Source organism: Gopherus flavomarginatus, chromosome 3 (genome assembly GCF_025201925.1).
Source record: "Gopherus flavomarginatus isolate rGopFla2 chromosome 3, rGopFla2.mat.asm, whole genome shotgun sequence".
In the NCBI taxonomy this organism is placed as follows: Eukaryota; Metazoa; Chordata; order Testudines; family Testudinidae; genus Gopherus; species Gopherus flavomarginatus.
Genome location: NC_066619.1, coordinates 203,378,978 through 203,399,902, shown reverse-complemented (window position 1 = coordinate 203,399,902; position 20,925 = coordinate 203,378,978). Strand labels below are relative to the sequence as shown.

The 20,925-nt window shown below is 41.4% G+C and overlaps 1 protein-coding gene across 7 annotated transcripts in view; it reads left to right on the top strand.

Annotated features, from left to right (window-relative positions):
- Positions 1-20,925, top strand: part of DCHS2 (dachsous cadherin-related 2) — a 234,195-nt gene that overhangs the window by 2,055 nt on the left and 211,215 nt on the right. The window lies entirely within an intron of this gene.

Genomic DNA, 20,925 nt, shown 5'->3' with positions numbered 1-20,925 from the left:
CCTGCCGGGCAGCCCTGCTGCGGCGGGAGCAAGTGGGGAGTCTCGGGGCTCCTTAAGCCTCTTCTCCCGAGACACCTGGGTTTGTTCTCCGGCTGTGCTTGGGCCCTCGCAGCACCCTCCCTATGTGGGCACAGAGAGCAGCCCTGCTGGGGTGGCATCGCGGCAGCAAGCCGCCTTGGCAGGGTCTGCGTCGGGCTCACATTATGGCCGATGTATTAAACCTCACCTGTTGTGACCTCGAGGCAAGGTTGCCAGAGAGTATCTGAACTCCTATACTGTCAGCTTCACCGTTGTCACTCCCAAATCACAACATCCCCATCCACTGGCTTCTGGTTTGGAAACATTGCACTCCCATTGATTGTAAGGCATCACAATTCTCTTCCTGCTTTTGTCATTAGTGAGTTGTAAGAAGGAAGCCAAAGAAATAATTTCCTTTTTGCAAACACGGTCACATTTTTAAAACTGGTAGATCATGTTGATTTGGGGGAAACTAAGGAAATTCACACACCCCTTCCAAAATCCTCCCTTCCTGGGCCTCTCTGGAAAACTCCTACAGATTATTATGCAAGAAACATAGAAAAGGGGCATCTGCAGCATGGTACACTCCTTTTGCCAAGTACCATTGAAGATGTGCTGTAGAGTTATGGAGTGTCTGTTGTCCTAGACCATGCATGGATTCCATAGCAGAGTTAACCCTGGCAATCAATATTAACTTCACTATGTATCTGCTTTTTCTTTTCATACAAAGGGGTTTCTGGAGGAATAGACTAGCCACAGAGATCCAAGGCAGCACAATTCTGTTGAAGTTGGTCTTCTGTGGAGCCAAAGAAAGGCATAAGGATCTCTTGAGACTGTACAGCAGGCTGTGGGTTTTGCCATGTGAGCAGAACCTTGTAACCATTCCATATGAGTGATGCAAACTTTGGTCCTCGGAAGAACAATAGTTTTTTGTGCTCCTTGTGGTTTCTCTGGGGGAAAAGTCTTTCTGGTCCCAAACTGTTCTTCTAAACATTCCACAGATCCAGGGGATACATATTGTTCTTTCTTTTCCATAGTATCCTCCAGGCTTTGAATTACTATTTGCTACATATGGTATAATGGAACAGAACCACTTTTTGACAGAGTCATGGCTTCAAGATGTTTGTGTAGTTCTGGTTCTGTTGGTACAAGATGAACAAACTGAAAGTGGGGGAATGAGTTATTTTTGCACAAATCTTAGTGTTTATTTTGTACAGAATGCAAACACTTCCGTGTGGTTGCTTTACAAATTAAAATTATAATTGTATTATTAGTTGCCCTACTCAGGATTGCCTGCTTAGGTGGTCTTGGTGTAACACAGAGTTGGCTAGTTTTTCAACATGAGTGGAGGAAAATATGTTCCAACTTTAAGGCCTGAACCTGCAAACACTTATTCGGGTGAATAACTCCTTACATGGTTTCAGTAGGGCTGCTCACATGAGTAAAATAACTCATCTCTGTAAGTGACTGTAGGATCTAGTCCATAGGATGCAACTAAAAAACAAACCACCAAACCCTCAAAAAATACAGAATAAACTGCTGATAGTGATTTGAACCCTAACTGGAGCCATAGCAGGTCAAAACAAAACAAAACAGGAAGGGAAGCTCACAGTAAGTATACTTTTCCTTAGCTTCATGTGTTCCAACCAGGGTTTATTCACACCATATTTCTGCTAGTGGAATCTTTTTGTTCCAGAATGTTGTGGGGTTTTTCCTAGTGTTTGGTCTCTTTACCATGGAGATATGCTTCCAATTAAATCCTAGTTGTAGCATATGGATCACACGAATGATAGATTTTCTCATGTGTGCTTTCTGTCAGCAAAGTGATAAGTATTTTGTAGTTTTATAGCTTTAATTGTGTTCATTTTAATATGAACTACAACCTTTGCAAAAAGTTACAGAAATGTATTATTTGTCTTCAGTAGTGTCCACAATGTGTTTAAGCACTGCAATTAATTGATGCATTTTGTTTTTTATAGATGGCGAGTGCTCTTGAATAGCCAGGGCAATTGGTTGGCATTCAACACATAACTGACTTGAAACTAGACTTATTCTCCGGTGCTCTTCATTTCAGCTCCTCCATAGTTATGCTGCTTGGCTTCTGCTCTGCTGTGATGCCACCAAATACATCATTTTACAACATTTTGAGCCCCTATTCAATGATAAGGGCTAACCCCAATAGGGCTGAACTAAACGGTGTATTTATTGTATTGGGTTTTTTGAAGTGTTTTTTAAAAGATTTAATTTGTATTTCTTGAAGGAGCCAGACAGCATGACTCTGAGGGAACTGAAATGAAGGAAAAAGGAATATGAGCATAAAAGTTTATCTGCCGATGAACAAGGTCAGTTCAGTGACCCTTTGCCATGATGATTAATGCTAATTTTTTTTAAAAGATGTTTTACTTGCTCGTCAAACTACTACTCTACAAGTGTGGTTGAGTAGAATTTTGCAAGGCTGTTATTTTCAAAATATCCATGTCACCGTTGGTTTTTGGGAGTTTTGGCTTATAAAAATTGTGTTTTTAAAATGCAGTTCGTGTTTTAAACGGTTAGTTCATATTAGCATTCAGGTGTGCTTCAACCAGCTCTTTATTGAAGATAATGACCTTTAAAACCAAAAACTTCTTCCACTCAAACTCCTTCCTGGTTACAGGTCACATGATAAATTTCCTGCTGGCTTCATGCTTTGAGAAGCAAATAGAAAAGCTGGCAAAACCATTTGAGGAGTTTATCTGCTGCTAGTCAGATACTTCAGCCTTATTAGGGTTGCTAAGTGGTAGCAAAGTGAGGAGGATTGCAACCAGCAGTCCATGGTGCTGAAGGAAAGTTGTTTTTTAAATTGATGTGGCCTCAGTCTACAGTAGGAACTGATTGTTCCTGACACGTAGGATTGATTTAGTCATGTATATATTACTATCCTCAAGGAGGAATGGAGACCAAAAGAAATGTAGTATACATACACACAAAAGATAAGGTTGGAGCCCAACAGCAAGGTGCTGGTGGAATGCCCCGCTAAAGTTCAGACACTTCCAGCTGCTAGGAATGGGGAGGGTGTAGGGATTTGTACATGAGTGTTGACCCTGGATTCTAGCTGAGGGCTACATTTTTCTCATCGCTTTGCGTATGTCTAATAAATTGTGAAGCTTCGAGTCAGTGGCTTGGACAATTGGATGAGTGAAAAAGCTTTTCTTTCTCTCTCTTTCGCACCCCTCCAGAGCCTCCTGGCTGTCTTGAGGAGGATAGGGCTGTTTTGTGGTAACTGCTCTCCCAGAGGTTTCCAGCTGCAATTAATGGTGGGGAGGCGAAAAGTCTCTGTTTTTCCACTCCTCCTCTAGCCATTTTCTTGGGACCTATAAGCCCAGTATCTGACTTTGTTACTGCTCATAACTTTACCAAGAACCTGCATGAAACTGACATCATTATTGATTGTGTCACTGCTGCTTCCATGGTTCTGAATAGAATCTTGTTAAGTGAAGCTATCTGCATAATAAGGAATGATGCTCTGCATTGGTTTACCTTTGGTTCACAACTGTGGGAGCTAAAAGCCTTTTTAAAATGAAAATTTAAATTCTGCAGAAATGATAGTTTAAACCCCTTTGTTCATCAGGGAAATCTTCCGACTCTGCAATGATGAGTAGATTTTTCAACCCAGATGGGTGAAGTATAGAAGCCTCTTACTTTCTCCCAACTAAACTGATGACTAGTAACAAAGAGCTATGTTCTAGATCTTGCCAGTAGTTGCTCTACTCTACTACCCTGCTATAAATCTAGTAAAGTTGGTAAATACTGGACATGGTTTTCATCTGTATCCAAATGACAAGATGTGGTCAAGAATATTTGCCTGACAAGAAATTTTACTCCTGTTTTGATTGCTATTTGGATTTCCTTCATTTCTATTTTTTTCTTGTTGGAAATGTCTCGTAGACTAGTTCTGTGGATGATACTGGATTACTCTGCACCTAAATCTGCATTTGATTAGTTTCACTGGTTTTACAAATATACATAGCTTGAATGAACTGTCCCTCTCATGTGGAAACAATGTATGCTTTCAGTGCTCCAGTGCCCACCACCATGGGAAAATGCCATTGCCTATATTTAAGTGCAATCTCAGCAGCAATGAGAAAAATTTAAAACTTTATTCATAATGATTCATTTTATTCACGCAGATTTTCTTGCAAATCTAGCTAATTTAGTAGAAACAGTTCCTTCATCTCTTGGTTTGATATTGCTTCTGACCAATGTGGTGTTCAGCAAGCACTCAGATAGGTTAGAGAGATGCAAGTCAGCTATTAACTGCAATGCAACAGTTACTGCATAAACACATAGATCAATCTGACCTGTCCTTACAATATCCCTGCTGCTCAGTGAGAGACAAAGTATTTTCTGGAAAATAAACTGAATTTATATGCAGCAGCTGAGATAAGAAGTTATTAATTCAAAGAAGCTGACAACATAATGACTGCATCACTGAGAAAAACAACTAGATTTGAATAATTTAGAATCACCACCTGAAATCTAGACAAACAGGAAAAATCCTTAAAAGGGTGTAAGGGGAAGAGTATGCATTGAAATGCGTAGAGTAAATTTGTTAGTTATAAATTTTGTAGGTTTTTAAAAATTGTCATGCTACTACACGCAGGTCATTATGGGTTATAAGCACACTTCTCTTAAACTCACTGTTTACTGGTGAGATGAGGACAAAGCAGAAACAAAATATAGCAACAGACAAGATGAGCTCAGAGAAGAAGGGGGAACACTGTAAATGAAACTAGGAAACATAAGCAAAAAGTGTTACATTTAAAAACAAACAAGCAAGTGGAATACCAGCCATCCCAAAATAGTGCTCCACTCAGCCTTGCCATCAAGGCTGACCTTAGAGCCTGGGTGAAGAGACCTGCCTTTTCCCCCCAAATACTCTTCCCCTTGTGTGTCTCCAGCAGAGATTTTTTTATAGATCTTTTCTTTTCACAGGAGTCCAGGACAAAGAACTGGGAAGTTGGAATAAACTCTTTTTGTGTACTGGGGACTAGATAATGCCCCTGCACCTTCTCCTACTCCGTCTGACAAATATGCGGCCCACAACACAAGTGATACCTCACTCCTCACCCAGCATGTGAAAATGAATTAGCATTCTAGTGTGCTACTGCCAACCTAATGGCATACAGTGAAGGAATAGAGCCAGATACCAGGAAATGATCCCGGGATTGGTATCTTCCATGGCTTCTGTCTAAGCTGCAAGGGGTTTATCCACAGAACTGGTCAGGAATAGGTTCCAATAGTTCATGGATTAGGGACCCAATTTTATGGGGTTCCAGGAGCTTCAATATAGATTTAGATTAATTTTTCTATCTACCCAATGGGACTCAGTGCTCAGTCTAGAAGATACCATCAGAGATGCTTAGTTTTGCAGTTCTCAAACTGTGGAATTTGTCTCCAGAGATAACATGCTTGTTGACAGCAAAAATGTTTTAAAATAAATAATATATAGAGGTGAGAAATAACAGACCTCAACCCTATTGTCCCTATGCAAATCTGTGTATACAGACTCAATCCCTTACCTCTCTCTAAAAGTGCAAAGTTTCAAGAAGTTCAGTGAATAGAAGATTGTTGGGGATGGAATACATCTGGACAAAGAGAAGACGTCTGGAGATAAATGTGAGAAAGGAGGGACAGGCAGTAGACACAAAAGTGAAACTGTTGGAGCAGCATATTTCTGAAGTCTTAAGATCTATGTGAGTGTAGCCTTCGTTGATTTGAGATCTACCATACCATTCTCTCACTAAAAGGGAAAACCTATAATGGCAGCAGGCTGTAAAAGAGACCCAGTTTGGGAATAAGAACCATTCAGGAAATATGCTTGCTGATGATGCTTTAAAGAAAGTCAAACCAGTGAACAAGTGAAAGTCACTGAAGCACTTGGATTCAGAGACTGTTGAAGTGACAATCTCACTTTTAACAGCAGTAGCTTTTTCTGCCGGTGTAGAAAGAATATTTTCTTCCTTTGGACTAATTCATTCCAAACTGAGAAATCGTTTGGGACCTGAAAAAACAGGAAAGCTTGTTTTTCTTTTCCAGATTATGAAAAAAAGGGGAAAATGAAGGTGAAGAAGACTGAGTTAGCTGCAGAAGCCAATATTTTAAGTGTCTCATGTTGACCTGGCTGACATCGTCAATTTAATTTTTATTTAAAAAAAAATTCATTTAACTACTTTAACAAAAACAAACCTGATTTTAAAGAACTTGAATGTTTAACTAAATTCAAAAATTCATATGCTTTTTTTTGTTAAAATATGTTTTGTTAAAATTGAAGAAAAAAATTCTAGAAGACATAATGTTTTAGTTAAATAAAACAATTCAAATGTCTGTCTGGTAATATACTCCTCTTAATACAGCATGGAAGGCAAATCCTCCAAATATTAATGATTAACTTATAGAATTGGAGATAGTTCACCTCCCAATGACTTCATAAGTATCTGCTCCAATTACCTTTGGTAAATGAAATAACCAATCATTCATTTTCTGATATAGCTGTAAAACTAATCTGAAAAGTTTTCAGAATAAATCACTTAAAAATGTGTAGTGTGTACCTTCTAAATGAAACCTACATCTGTCTCTGAGTTGTGAAGAATATGTATTAAGGTTATAACAGCCAACAAGAATGCACTTTTATGTAGAAATCCATGATAAAATCAAGTCCTCCTAACTAGTGATATCAATTATGATTTAAATCGATTTGATTTAAATCAAATCCACTCTGCCTGGAACTGGGTTGGGTTTAACAAATTTCCCAACTTGTTAAAAATGCTGAGGGGCGTGGGGGAAGTTTCAGAGTCAGTTTTCCAGTTCAAAATGACTTTTTGTTTCAACATTTACATTAATTAGACTGGAAAAGATTTTTTAAAAGCTGAAATCCAAACAAAACACTTCAAGATTATTAAAACAAAACATTCTGATTGACTGACTGAAAACAAACAGTTCAGTATTTTTATAACTTTTGAAATTTAGACTTTTCATTTTGATTCAAGATGGGGCAAAAAATTGAAACTCTGAGCTATTTGTGGGCCAGGAAAACTGTTTCCTGTCCAGCTTGAAGGGTAAGTGTGATAAGGGTAAAATGGGTCAGAGGTGATAATAGCACAGCATCCATAGTTCTGTTGCCTATTGCACAGGCCTTTTTTTTTTTTTTTTTTTTTAAATCACCATATATAATGGTGGAGGTAGCATGGGAGGGTGCACTTCCTGCACAGCATGAATCTCCACTCTGGCAATTCCTGTTTGTCAGTGCACAGGGGGAGGCTGGTGATGGGATGGAGCCAGAGGATCTGCCTCTGTATAGGTCCTCACAATTCCCCCCCCCCTTTCATGTGCCAAAGAGGATCTCATAGAAGAGCCTGCAGACCTCTGAGTCTAGTGGTGAGGATTCCTCCCTGCCTGTGCCCATGTTTCACTCCAGTGCCAACTTGGTTACTTGGGCTGTGGGTTGGATTTGCCCTGTAATTTGTGCTGACTAGCTTTAGACTGAATAATACACGCTACAGAATCATACCATAAGCATTCAATGTTAACATAAATGAATAAGTTGCAAAGTACTCTACTACAGTTCTATGGGCCTCAGTCTCATGGGTGATGACGAACTAGCTCTCTTCTGAGCTGCTGATCATAGTGTAGTGCATTGAGGAATCAGTGGAAGTCTTGGCTTTAAATTTCCTTGCTAATGTAGGTTTAAATCAGTCAACAGTCAACTTTTTTTTGAAACTTTTTTGAATGATTATGAATGCTTTTCAGTATCTACTGTAGTGCTGCTTATAGAATTTTAGTGTGGTATGTGTCAGGAATACAGTATTAACTGACATGCCACTATAGGCAAGGATCTGTCAGTGTTTTTAGTCTTTGCTGACTGTGTGTGTGGGGAATATAACATTTGTCCCTTTCATACGCAACTGACTGAAACTTGACCTGTAAATTTTCATTTAATTTAATTCTGTTTAAGTGCTCTTCTGCATATCTGACACTAGGATCCATTTTCTGGTGCATTAAGAATATAATATATTTTGTATCCTAAAATGTACCTGGTAACTGTTCCTTTGAATCATTTTTGATGCAAAACATTTTCCTGACGGGATTTTGCAAAGAGAAATGTTTCAACCCGTAGCAAGACCACTAAATCAAATTCTGACATAAATTTGTCATGTAAACTCTTCAAGGCAGAGACAGTGTTATATTTTAGGTTCTATGAATGTTTACAATGCTATATAAATGCTTTAGTTGTAATAGTAAAATGTATTATTTAAACACGTTTTAGGATTAATATCAGTAAGTGCTCTGAATAAAAGTCAGTGTAAACATTATTATATTGATGCAGTAACGGTAGTGGCTTTGAATGGCAGTGTAGTTAAAGAGTCAGGTGTGAAATACCTAGTTTTCTGGGCGCTAATAGGATGAATTGACTTATCCTCCTCCTGAAGTAGACCAGTTGGTCACTATGCATTTTACTGTGCGCCACAATGTCCAGAGTAGCTCATGACTCAAGGTGCTTTTCTCAGGGCAGACAGTCAGAAAACACGGCAGACACACCAAAGTAACGGTGTGTTCTATAATTAGATTTCACCAAGTCAGTGACAAATGTGAACTCTTGGATCACTATACCGATCTTACCATAGAGTCATAGACAGTTGCCTTAGACACTCCAGTTTATCTTGCCACATAGACAGCCTGGTTACTTACACCAAAACCCACATCACATTTAGGTTGCTTCCAGTTGCAAGAGGCCAGTCAGTTACCCCAGATCAATTGATACTGTAGGTCTTATACCAAAGACAATACTGGTAGCCAATTCTGTGGTTAACTAACTGTTTATTTCCTGAGAAAAGGAAGTGAGAGTTATTGATAGGTTAAAGCTGGTAAAATATGTGCACAGTGAGTCACAGTTTGTAATTGCAAATAGTGGCAGTGATGTGATAAACTGCCAGTGTTCCAAAAGTCTTTTTAGGGTACCCAGATTGTCTCTGGGGATCTCTGCTTTGCATCTGGTACACTTTCCTATAAGAGTCCAAATAGTCCGAGATTCAGGGTCTTTCCTTGAATCCATACTTATCGCATTTTCTCATAGAAAACAAGCTGACAGGGTTGCTACCCATATTGGCTTTTCCTTTGATGGAGATTGAGGAATATATTCAGAGTCTTTAATCTCTGTTCATCAGACACAATGACCACTTGCTTTGAAATTAGCACTTTTCTGTTATTTAGTTACAAGAGTATATGCAATATAAGTGTTTGCTATGTTATATTGGGATACAGATAGGTGAGAATTATGTAAGTAACATCCCACTCATTTTAATGAAGTTTAAACACCAAATACACTCCTATATTGAACAATCACTTTGATCTATAATAAAATACAAGCGAATTGGCCTGGGGCTCTGGCATGAGCTTGCCCCTAGTCTGCTAGCGTCACATTGTGTGAACATCTTTTTAGTGAGATTTTAAAAAGTAAAGTCTTGTCTGCTCTAAATGGACATTAAAATCCTGGGAGACCTTTTTTGTTTTTTTAAAGGTAGGTGTTTCCTCATTACCTTTGCCCAAATATTCCCTTCCATCAATGTGGTGCAGTATAAGGTAAACTGATTGCCTGGATGCTGGGTACTGTATAGCAGTAGAAAGTTGTTTTTATTATGCAGTGTATAGGTTTCAATATATATTGTAGATGTATGTTTAGTGTATGATTTAGAGTAAGAGAGAAACTGTACAGTAGAAAGGTGCATTATATAATGTTTTGTATTGTATATTGTATTCTAAACTATGCCCTGTACAATAGCACAAGCACTCTTGCTGATTTTACAAGATATATTGAGATGTTCTCGGTATCTGAGTGGGAGAGAGAATTATTTGTATACACTGTATAGTCTGTCTGCTTGGTAAGTAGTATGTGTTTCATTGTCTAGTGAATCATCTTCACACATTCAAATTAAATATTTATAAGATTTTAGCAATTAAAATATTAAATATTCAATATATATTAGTGTATATTTCAGAAGTGTTTTTCCTATATGCAGTGATATTTTCAAATATCTAACACAGCATATGCATTTTTTAGTACAGGAGATTCTGCTTGCTAAATCTTTCTTTCCTTACTCATTCAAAATGTCAGTTGACTTAAATGGGAGTTTTGTGTGAATAAGGTGAGAAGGTGTTGGTGCTGTGTGTGTGTTTTCATAATATAGTAGTGTATAGTGTAGGTGATTAAAGCCCAGATCCTGGACTGTAGCTTAGTGCACAGTGCCACAAAGGAATGGTATGTACCACCTTTGCACTTTCCATAATGCTGAGGTGGCTCTGTGCCTGCCTGTTTCCTAGGTGTAAATTAGAAGCTGCAGACTGCTCTAATTTATACCAGATGCCATTGACTTCAGCGGAACAATTGGCAGCCAGAGCTTGCTGGGGTATGGATAACCCAGTCATACCTCCTTTTCCCTTGGCTATGTTTCCTATGTTGGTGTAACTTGTAAGGTGGGTGTGGCCTAGAAACCACAACCTCAACCCTGTACAGGCTGAACCTCTCTAGTCCGGCACCCTCAGGACCTGACTGGTGCCGAACCAGAGAATTTGCCAAAGCATGGGAGGTAGATGCAGAGTGCCAGCTGGTCTCCATAGGCATGGGAAGTAGAGGTGCGAGGGTGCTGCAGCAACTCCAGGCTTTGGGCCCAGCATGGCCCCCCGCCCAGGGGTCCCACTGCCATGCGACGTCCTGGATGTGAGCCCCCATCCAGGGTCCCAGCCATTGGCCCCAGGTCCTCCTCCTCCCTTCCGGAGCTTGAATACTGCAAATCAGCTGTTGTGGTGCTCCAGAAGCACTGGGAGGGAGGAGGAGTAGTTAGCAAGCGTGGGGCTGAGGGAGGGGGGAGTTTGACACCAATGGATGCCCCGCACCCACTAATTTTTCCCTGTGGGTGCTCCAGCCCGGGAGCACCCATGGAGTTGTGCCTATTCATAGATTCATAGACTCTAGGACTGGAAGGGACCTCGAGAGGTCTTCGAGTCCAGTCCCCTGCCCTCATGGCAGGACCAAATACTGTCTAGACCAGCCCTGATAGACATTTATCTAACCTACTCTTAAATATCTCCAGAGATGGAGATTCCATGACCTCCCTAGGCAATTTATTCCAGTGTTTAACCACCCTAACAGGAACTTTTTCCTAATGTCCAACCTAAATCTCCCTTGCTGCAGTTTAAGCCCATTGCTTCTTACTCTATCATTAGAGACTAAGGTGAACAAGTTTTCTCCCTCCTCCTGATAACACTCTTTTAGATATCTGAAAACTGCTATCATGTCCCCTCTCAGTCTTCTCTTTTCCAAACTAAAAAAACCCAATTCTTTCAGCCTTCCTTCATAGGTCATGTTCTCAAGACCTTTAATCATTCTTGTTGCTCTTCTCTGGACCCTCTCCAATTTCTCCACATCTTTCTTGAAATGTGGTGCCCAGAACTAGACACAATACTCCAGTTGAGGCCTAACCAGCGCAGAGTAGAGTGGAAAAATGACTTCTCGTGTCTTGCTCACAACACACCTGTTAATGCATCCCAGAATCATGTTTGCTTTTCTTGCAACAGCATCACACTGTTGACTCATATTTAGCTTGTGGTCCACTGTAACCCCTAGATCCCTTTCTGACATACTCCTTCCTAGACAGTCTCTTCCCATTCTGTATGTGTGAAACTGATTTGTTCCTTCCTAAGTGGAGCATTTTGCGTTTGTCTTTATTAAACTTCATCCGGTTTACTTCAGACTATTTCTCCAATTTGTCCAGATCATTTTGAGTTATGACTCTATCCTCCAAAGCAGTTGCAATCCCTCCCAGTTTGGTATCATCTGCAAACTTAATAAGCGTACTTTCTATGCCAACATCTAAGTCGTTGATGAAGATATTGAACAGAGCCGGTCCCAAAACAGACCCCTGTGGAACCCCACTTGTTATACCTTTCCAGCAGGATTGGGAACCATTAATAACTACTCTCTGAGTACGGTTATCCAGCCAGTTATGCACCCACCTTGTAGTAGCCCTATCTAAATTGTATTTGCCTAGTTTATCTATAAGGATATCATGCGAGACCATATCAGTGCTTTACTAAAGTCTAGGTATACCACATCCACTACTTCTCCCTTATCCACAAGACTCGTTACCCTATCAAAGGAAGCTATCAGATTGGTTTGACACGATTTATTCTTTACAAATCCATGCTGGCTATTCCCTCTCACCTTACCACCTTCCAAGTGTTTGCAGATTTCCTTAATTACTTGCTTCATTATCTTCCCTGGCACGGAAGTTAAACTAACTGGTCCGTAGTTTCCTGGGTTGTTTTTATTTCCCTTTTTTATAGATGGGCACTATATTTTCCCTTTTCCAGTCTTCTGGAATCTCTCCCGTCTCCCATGATTTTCCAGAGTTAATAGCTAGAGGCTCAGATACCTCGTCTGTTAGCTCCTCGAGTATTCTAGGATGCATTTCATCAGGCCCTGGTGACTTGCAGACATCTAACTTTTCTAAGTGATTTTTTACTTGTTCTTTTTTTATTTTATCTTCTAAACCTACCCCCTTCCCATAAGCATTCACTATGCTAGGCATTCCTTCAGACTTCTCAGTGAAGACCAAAACAAAGAAGTCATTAAGCATCTGTAGGGGACCCGGGAAGATATTGTTACCGTCTAGCTAGGGCCTGCGCTTTCTCAAGGAGAGGTTATTAGCGGACAGAAGTTGCTAGCAGCTGCTGCTTCTAACCGGTTAGAACTGCCTTGTGTGGGAAGCCCCAGTGTTTTGGGGAACTGCAGAAAGTCCCTGGCCCGAGGCCAGGGGAGGCGACCATTGCTGTTGGAAAGTCCCCCATTGCATATGTAGAGGCTGCTTTGCATGATATTAGCTATAATTGCTATGGGCTGGAGCTTGCGCGTTGGACTTCACACCTGACCAAGCTGTTCGGACGTTGGACTCCCCAAGCCAGTGGCAGCAATGCATGGAGTCCCCGTTGCGGGTGTGTCACTTAACCTTCATTAAAGCCAATTAACTCACCTGTGTGTGTGGGCCTCGTCCTTGCAGAGCATCCAGGCACGTAACAGCATCTCTGCCATTTCCAAGTTTCCTGTTACTGTTTCTCACTCCTCACTGAGCAGTGGGCCTACCTACTCCTTGGTCTTCCTCTTGCATGTAATGTGTTGATAAAAAGTCGTCTTGTTTTCTTTTATTCCCATAGCTAGTTTGAGCTCATTTTGTGCCTTTGCCTTTCTAATCTTGCCCCTGCATTCGTGTATTGTTTGCCTATATTCAGCCTTTGTAATCTGTCCTAGTTTTCCATTTTTTATATGACTCCTTTTTATTTTTTAGATCATGCAAGATCTCGTGGTTAAGCCAAGATGGTCTTTTGCCACATTTTCTATCTTTTCTACCCATTGGAATAGCTTGCCTTTGGGCCCTTAATAGTGTCCCTTTGAAAAACTGCCAACTCTCCTCAGTTGTTTTTCCCCTCAGTCTTGATTCCCATGGGACCTTACCCATCAGCTCTCTGAGCTTACCAAAATCCGCCTTCCTGAAATCCATTGTCTCTATTTTGCTGTACTCTCTTCTACCTTTCCGTAGAATTGCAAACTCTATGATTTCATGATCACTTTCACCCAAGCCTTCTACTTCCAAATTCTCAACGAGTTCCTTCCTATGCCAGACCTCCGATGTTGCCGGACCAGGGAGTGCCAATTAGAGAGATTCAATCTGTACCATCAAAGGATTCTCATACATTGGTGTAATGCTCCCCATCAGGCTATCCAGGGATAGAGTGTGCTGGTGACTGCAACAAAGTCCAGGATCTCTACTAACTTGTTGAAGTTCAGCATAAAATAGTTAATGTATCTACTTTAGTATATTGTGTTGTACAATATAGTGCACTGTGTGGCTGTTTGGCATATAGGCCCAGATTTTTAAAGGTATGTAGGTATTGATGCTTTTAGTGTTCCAATGATTAACTAATTTGGAGCCTAAGTCTCATTTTCAAAAGGGATTTAGGCACTCATGAGCCAAAATCCCATTGACAGAAATACTTAAATACCTTTAATTGGGCCACAGTGCCTGAATTGGTTCCCACTGAAGGATCAGATTGTAGTTTATGGTGTAGCTGTATATTGCAAAAAATACGGTGCATATGAAAGGAATAACAAATTATATTTAACATTAGCTTGAAGAGAACACAAATTGTGACAAATTACTGTCAATCACACACAGTAGTTCTGTGCTAGAGATTATTTTATTCTAAGGATTGAATAAAGAAAATATACTTATTGTTTTTAGAACAAAACGTTAGTCTCTATTATAGTCCAGAAGCTAAAGATCATGTGCTTTATCTGTCAGGTTATCTGAACCCATAAGATTTTGCTGCTAGAACAGTTTGCACTTTTAAGGTCCATAAGAGAATTATTGTAACTCACATTTCTTCAAAACTGAGGCATATGGAATAACAAAATCTCTGAGATGTGATTGTACTTTTTTGGCTGCGGAATGCACATCTCAGCAAGAAAGGATTTTATATAAAGCTGCAATAGCATATTACAGAAAATATCCATTTTTAAGGTACTGAATAGGGAAAGGCCTCTGGATTGTCAGGAAATATATTCAAAATACAATATAAGTATGTTAAAAACCAAGGAGCATCTGCAGGGCTTTGGATTTGTTCATGTTTTATGTATTAAATATAAATAGAAGACAAAGTAATAGAGATGCTTGTTCTTACATAAAATGTACATATTTCAAACAGCCACTAATGGAAAGGGTAGATTTTTAAAAGACTTGTATTTTAATATTCTGTATGGTTTTTTTTTCCCTTACAAAAAAGGGTATTTAGTGCTTCTGGAAGGTGTCAGATTGCTGGGTTTGGTGACTGAAATCCTCCCTTTTAGCCATTGCACAGAACAGTACAGGCTGCAGCAGTACATATTTCTTTCATCTGTCTCTCTCAGCACTGAGCTGGGGAGATGAGAGGTTAGTTCTTTAATGTATTCAGTTCTGTCCAACTAATGCAAATTGTAATTGCTAAGAATTGAACTGCGAACTTATTTCGTGTAGGTCTCAAACAGCAGTCAAAAGCTGACAGATCATTATCAACCTGGGCCAGTGTTGAGACAAACCTATCCAGCCAGCCCCCAGAAAAATAAAAGGCCTTTGCATCCTATTACCAATCACTAGAACTATCCAGTCCGACTTCACTTTCTACGTTTTTTCAAAAGTTGTCTAGAGTTAAGTAGACTTTGCTGATGGTATACTTAATGTGTTTGTAATCTTTTAAAACTCTACCTTGATTGTAAATAGGGTAGGGGAAACCACAAACCAGACAACTCCACTTGCTTGAAAACTAGACAGTACAGAAGTTATTGGTCAATATATAATTATAACTACACATGATTTATTTGTTCATCTAGTTTGTACTGTTGGTATTTATTTGAACGCTGTATTTAGTTTAATTCTTAGTTTATAGCAATTTATATAATTCATATTCTGGATTTCTAAATTCATGCTGGGTATTCTTCAGCTCTCCAGAAATCAAAGTCAATGGAGTCCCTATAAAGAATAATAGCTCTATGGCAATAAAATCACCTTTATGACTGCACATACCTTCTTGTAATCCATAAAATATGTGGCTTTAGCAGACAGTGATATTTTATGGCTGCTCTATGCTCAGAGCTTAACAGACAGACAGGCAATTTCTCTCAAAATCCATGCAGGATCTTACTACCTGCTGTGCTGTAACTGGTTCTATAATTACAAGAAAAAATACTTTATGGTAATACCTTTTCTTCAATACCTCTTTTAATTTTGGAGTGAATTTACTTTCTGTATATTCTTTTAACGAGAGTAATATTTAAGTGACTTCTTTTGAAGATTTATTAAGGATAGAAAAGGAATTCAATTAATGAAGACTTTATGTTGTGCTTCAGTGCAATTAATTTGTGTTCTTTATTGTAATAATTTCAGAGCCAGTCTCAAACATTTGACTTGCATGAAAGCAGTTTTGGTGATTATATAAAGCTCTGATTCAATACTAAAAATGCAGTAAAACAACCAGAAGTCCGGTGGCACCTTAAAGACTAACAGATTTATTTGGGCACAAGCTTTTGTGGATAAAAAACGCACTTCTTCAGATGTATGGAGTGAAAATTACAGATGCAGGCATAAATATACTGACATATGAAGAGAAGGGAGTTACCTTACAGCATAAACACTAACCCAGGAACCTGTCCTTGCAACAAAGCCCGATGCTAGCTCTGTCCACATATCTATTCAAGTGACACAGTCATAGGACCTAATCACATCAGCCATGTCATCAGGGTCTCGTTCACCTGCACATCTACCAACGTGATATATGCCATCATGTGCTAGCAGTGCCCCTCTGCAGTGTACATTGGCCAAACCAGGCAGTCTCTAGGCAAAAGAATAAATGGACACAAATCTGATATCAGGAATCATAACATTCAGAAACCAGTGGGAGAACACTTCAACCTCTCTAACCACTCAGTGACAGACTTGAAGGTGGCAATTTTGCAACAAAAAAAACTTGAAAAACAGACTCCAAAGAGAGACTGCTGAACTTGAATTAATGTGCAAATTAGATCCAATTAACTCAGGCCAGGAGCGGCACGAGGATTTTGGCGCCCTAGGCGCAGGCCCAGCTTGCTGGTTCCACGGCTCCGGTGGACCTCCTGCAGGCGTTCCTGCGGACGGTCTGCTGGTTCCGCGGCTCTGGTGGTCCTGCCACAGGCGTGCCTGCGGATGCTCCACCGGAGCCGTGAGACCAGTGGACCGTCCGCAGGCACGCCTGGGGGAGGTCCACTGGAGCAGTCTGCCGCCCTCCCAAATCCTGGTGCCCTAGGCGACTGCCTAGGTTGCCTAAATGGAAGCGCCTGCCTTGACTCAGGCTTAAACAGAGACTGGGAATGGTTGGGTCATTACACTAATTGAATCTATTTCCCTATGTTTAGTTCTCCTCACACCTTCTATGGGTCATCTTAATTATCACTTCAAAAGTTTTTTTTCTCCTGCCGCTGATAGCTCATTTCAATTGATTAGACTCTTCCTGTTGGTATGCATACTTCCACCTTTTCATGTTCTCTGTATGTATAAATATTTCCTGTCTGTGTGTTCCATTCTGTGCATCCGAAGAAGTGAGTTGTAGCTCACGAAAGCTCACACTGAAATAAATTTGTTAGTCTCTAAGATGCCACAAGTACTCTTGTTCTTCTTACCAGTGGAGAAGCTGTGTTAACAAGGCCAGTTCAGTCAGGGTGGATGTGGTCCACTCCCAATAATTGATGAGGAAGTGTCAATACCAAGAGAGGGAAAATTGCTTTTATAGTGACCCAGCCACTCCTAGTCCCCGTTCAAGCCAAAACTGATGGTGTTAAGTTTGCAAATGAATTGTAGGTCAGCTGACTTAGAACAGTGCTTCCTCAGCTCTCCTCCCCTAGCACCCCTCCTCTGCTTGTGCTACATTGATGACATCTTCATCATATAGACCCATGGGAAGGAGGCCTTTGGAGAATTCGACCTGGATTTGAACAATTTCCACCCCACCATCAACCTCAGCCTGGACCAATCCACACAAGAGATCCACTTCCTGGACACTACAGTGCAAATAAGTGATGGTCACATAAACACCACCTTAAACCGGAAACCTACGGACTGCTATACTTACATGACTCTAGCTTCCATCCAAGACACATCACATGATACATTGTCTACAGAGAAGCCCTAAGATACAACTGCATTTGCTCCAATCCCTCAGCCAGAGACAAAAGCCTATGTAACCCTCCAGCCCATCAGAGTTGGCACTAACAAGGGCTGAGTTCAGTATCTAGGGGTTCCATTTCAATAACACAGTGCAAAACTAGCTTGAGCCCCCACCCAGTGACTTGGAACAATTACATACCACCCTCCCGGGCGCATCTAAGAGGCAATACTTTCCCTCTCACAAGCACGGAGTCTGAGTGTAGCAAAATTCTTTTAATAAAGGAGGGAGACAATGTAGAATTGTGTTGGAAAAACACCACAAACAGGATTCATAACACAAATCATGAGCAAAAGACCCACCTCCAAGTAAGTTTGACACTTAAATTCTGCCCCTCGGGGTCTTAAATCCAGTAACCCAACAGTCATGCCCCCACAGTTTATGAACTTGGTCAGTGCAGCCCCCAGAGTTCAGACGTTCCTCTGCAGAGTTTACCACCAAGCCTGGATGGAAGCGGGGGAAGGAAAGGAGGGACATCATGCTCAGGTTGAGGGCTGATTGGCACACCTCGCCATGGGGTTCTTCCACAGTCTTCACCGCCAGCTGTGTCTCTCTGCCAGCTGCCCTGCTATCCTCTCCTCTCCTTTCTGCTAGCTGCTCTGCCAGCCACCCTGCTATCTGTTCCACTTGCCATGCCTCTCTGCTATCAGCTCCTCTTCACTAGCTGCTCGCCAATTTGTTTTCAACCCCCTACTTAACACAGATCTCAGCTCTTTAGTGACTTTAGCTGGTAGTAGAGGACCCTCAATGCCAGTGCACCACTAGCCCAAAGTAGGTCTAATGCTTAGACCCACGTATCAGTGATTTTAGCTCTGTAGCACGTAACAAGACCTCTAGTGGAGTAAATATTAGCTCTGTTACTGCACACTGGAGAGAGTAGGGGTAAAAGTGGTGTTAGGGGCCCACACTACTGGGCACAAATACCTGTTCCCAGCCTTTCTCAATTCACAGGGGTTTAGAACCCATGTACTTTGCCTAGTGAGTGCTACTTAGGTGAGGGTGAGTCCCTCAGTCATAAAATGCCAAGTACATTTCTACTGTCCTTGATTCATATAACCAGGATACCAACCCTTTATTACTCCTGCCCCAATAACAAAGAAACTGAGGATCCCACAGCAGCCAAAGTGACCATTTGGGCAAGCAGTCCATCATGCTAGGCAGGGTGGGTGTGCCCATGCAAACAAGATCAGCTCCTGAAGTCCTTTTCCACAGCTCACTGCCAGTTGTCAGGAGAGCTCATTCTGATTCTGCTTACATCTATAACGGGTCGGCAACCTGTGGCATATGTGCCAAAGATGGCATGTGAGCTGTTTTTTACTGGTATGCTGGCCGGGGTCCTGGCTGCCGCCCCCGCTCAGCTGCTGCCGGCCGGGGTGAACAGCAGCGGGCTGAGCAGGGCTGGCAGCTGGGATCTTGACTGGCAGGAGCCAGCGGACGGAACCCCAGACTGGGTTCTGTTCACGGGTGTAGTGTATTAAATTTCTCCCTGTAAGAATGCACTATTTGTGGAGCACCAGGACTGGCAGCCGTAAGTAGTACACTGTAAGTAGCACATTCCTCCAGGGAGAAATTTAATTCACTACACGCGGGTAGGGAAGGCTGTGCCTCTCCAAACTGCCCTCCCCCTATCCTCTCCTTCCTACTTCCTGCCCCTTGACTGCCCCCCTCATAACCCCTGACCCATCCAATGCCCGCTGCTCCTTGTCTCCTGACTGCCCCCTCCCAGGACCCCCTGCCCCTTGACTGCTCCCCTCAGAACCTCCCACCCATCCAACCTCCCTGTTCCTTGTCTCCTGAATGCCCCCTCCCAGGACCCCCCCACCTCATCCGCCCCACTGGGACCTAACCCCCCCTGTTCCCTGACTGCCCCGATCCTATCCACACCTCCAACCCCTGACAGGCCCCCCAGGATTACCATGCCTAGCCAGCCACCCCTGTTCCCCATCCACTTACCATGCCGCTCAGAGCATCAGGACTGGCAGCCATAAGTAGTACACCATAAGTAGCACATTCCTAGGGGGAGCAATTTAATACACTACACCTGGCCCCGCTCAGCCTTCTGCTGATCTGGAGTTCTCAAAATATGTTCTTGCACCCTTTGTCAAAAATTACACTACAGTTAGCTTAAAAACTTGAAAACTTAAAAACTTTGTATATGACAGTAATGGTTAAAAATGTGTAATGTTAATAAATACATAGGTTTGATTAAACAAAGTAGTTGCATTTATGTGCCTGTGCTTAATTTGTGTTTTTGATGATTTACCTTCTAAATAAATCTCTCATGTCTTGCACCCCAAGGGGGTGCGTGCACCCCAGGTTAAGAACCACTGCACTAAACTGATAAGATCTGCATTTTAATTTAATTTTAAATGAAGCTTCTTAAACATTTTAAAAACCTTGTTTACATACAACAATAATTTAATTATGTAATATAGACTTCTAGAGAGACCTAAAAATGTTAAAATGTATTACTGGCACGCAAAACCTTAAATTAGAGTGAATAAATGAAGACTCGGCACACCACTTCTGAAAGGTTGCCGACCCCGATCTATAAGATCTCTATCAAGCATTTTTTGAACTAGTGAGGAAACAGATTGACAGAGCGAGACGTGTACCCAGAAGTCACCTACTACAGGACAGACCCAACAAGGAAATAACAGAACACCACTGGCCCTCATGTCCAGCCCCCAGCTAAAACCTCTCCAGCACATCATCAGCGATCTACAACCTGTACTGGAAAATGATCCCCCACACCCACAGGCCTTGGGAGGCAGGCCAGTCCTCGCCTACAGATGGCCCCCGAACCTGAAGCAAATACTCACCAGCAACTACACACCACAGAAACACTAAACCAGGAACCAATCCCTGTAACAAACCCCTTTGCCTTCTCTGTCCCCATATCTACTCTAGCGACACCATCATAGGACCCAACCACACCATCACAGGGCTTATTCACCTGCACATCTACTAATGCAATATATGCCATCATGTGCCAGCAATGCCCCTCTGCCATGTACGTTGGCCAAACTGGACAGTCTCTACGTAAAAGGATAAATGGACACAAATCAGACATCAGGAATGGTAACATACAAA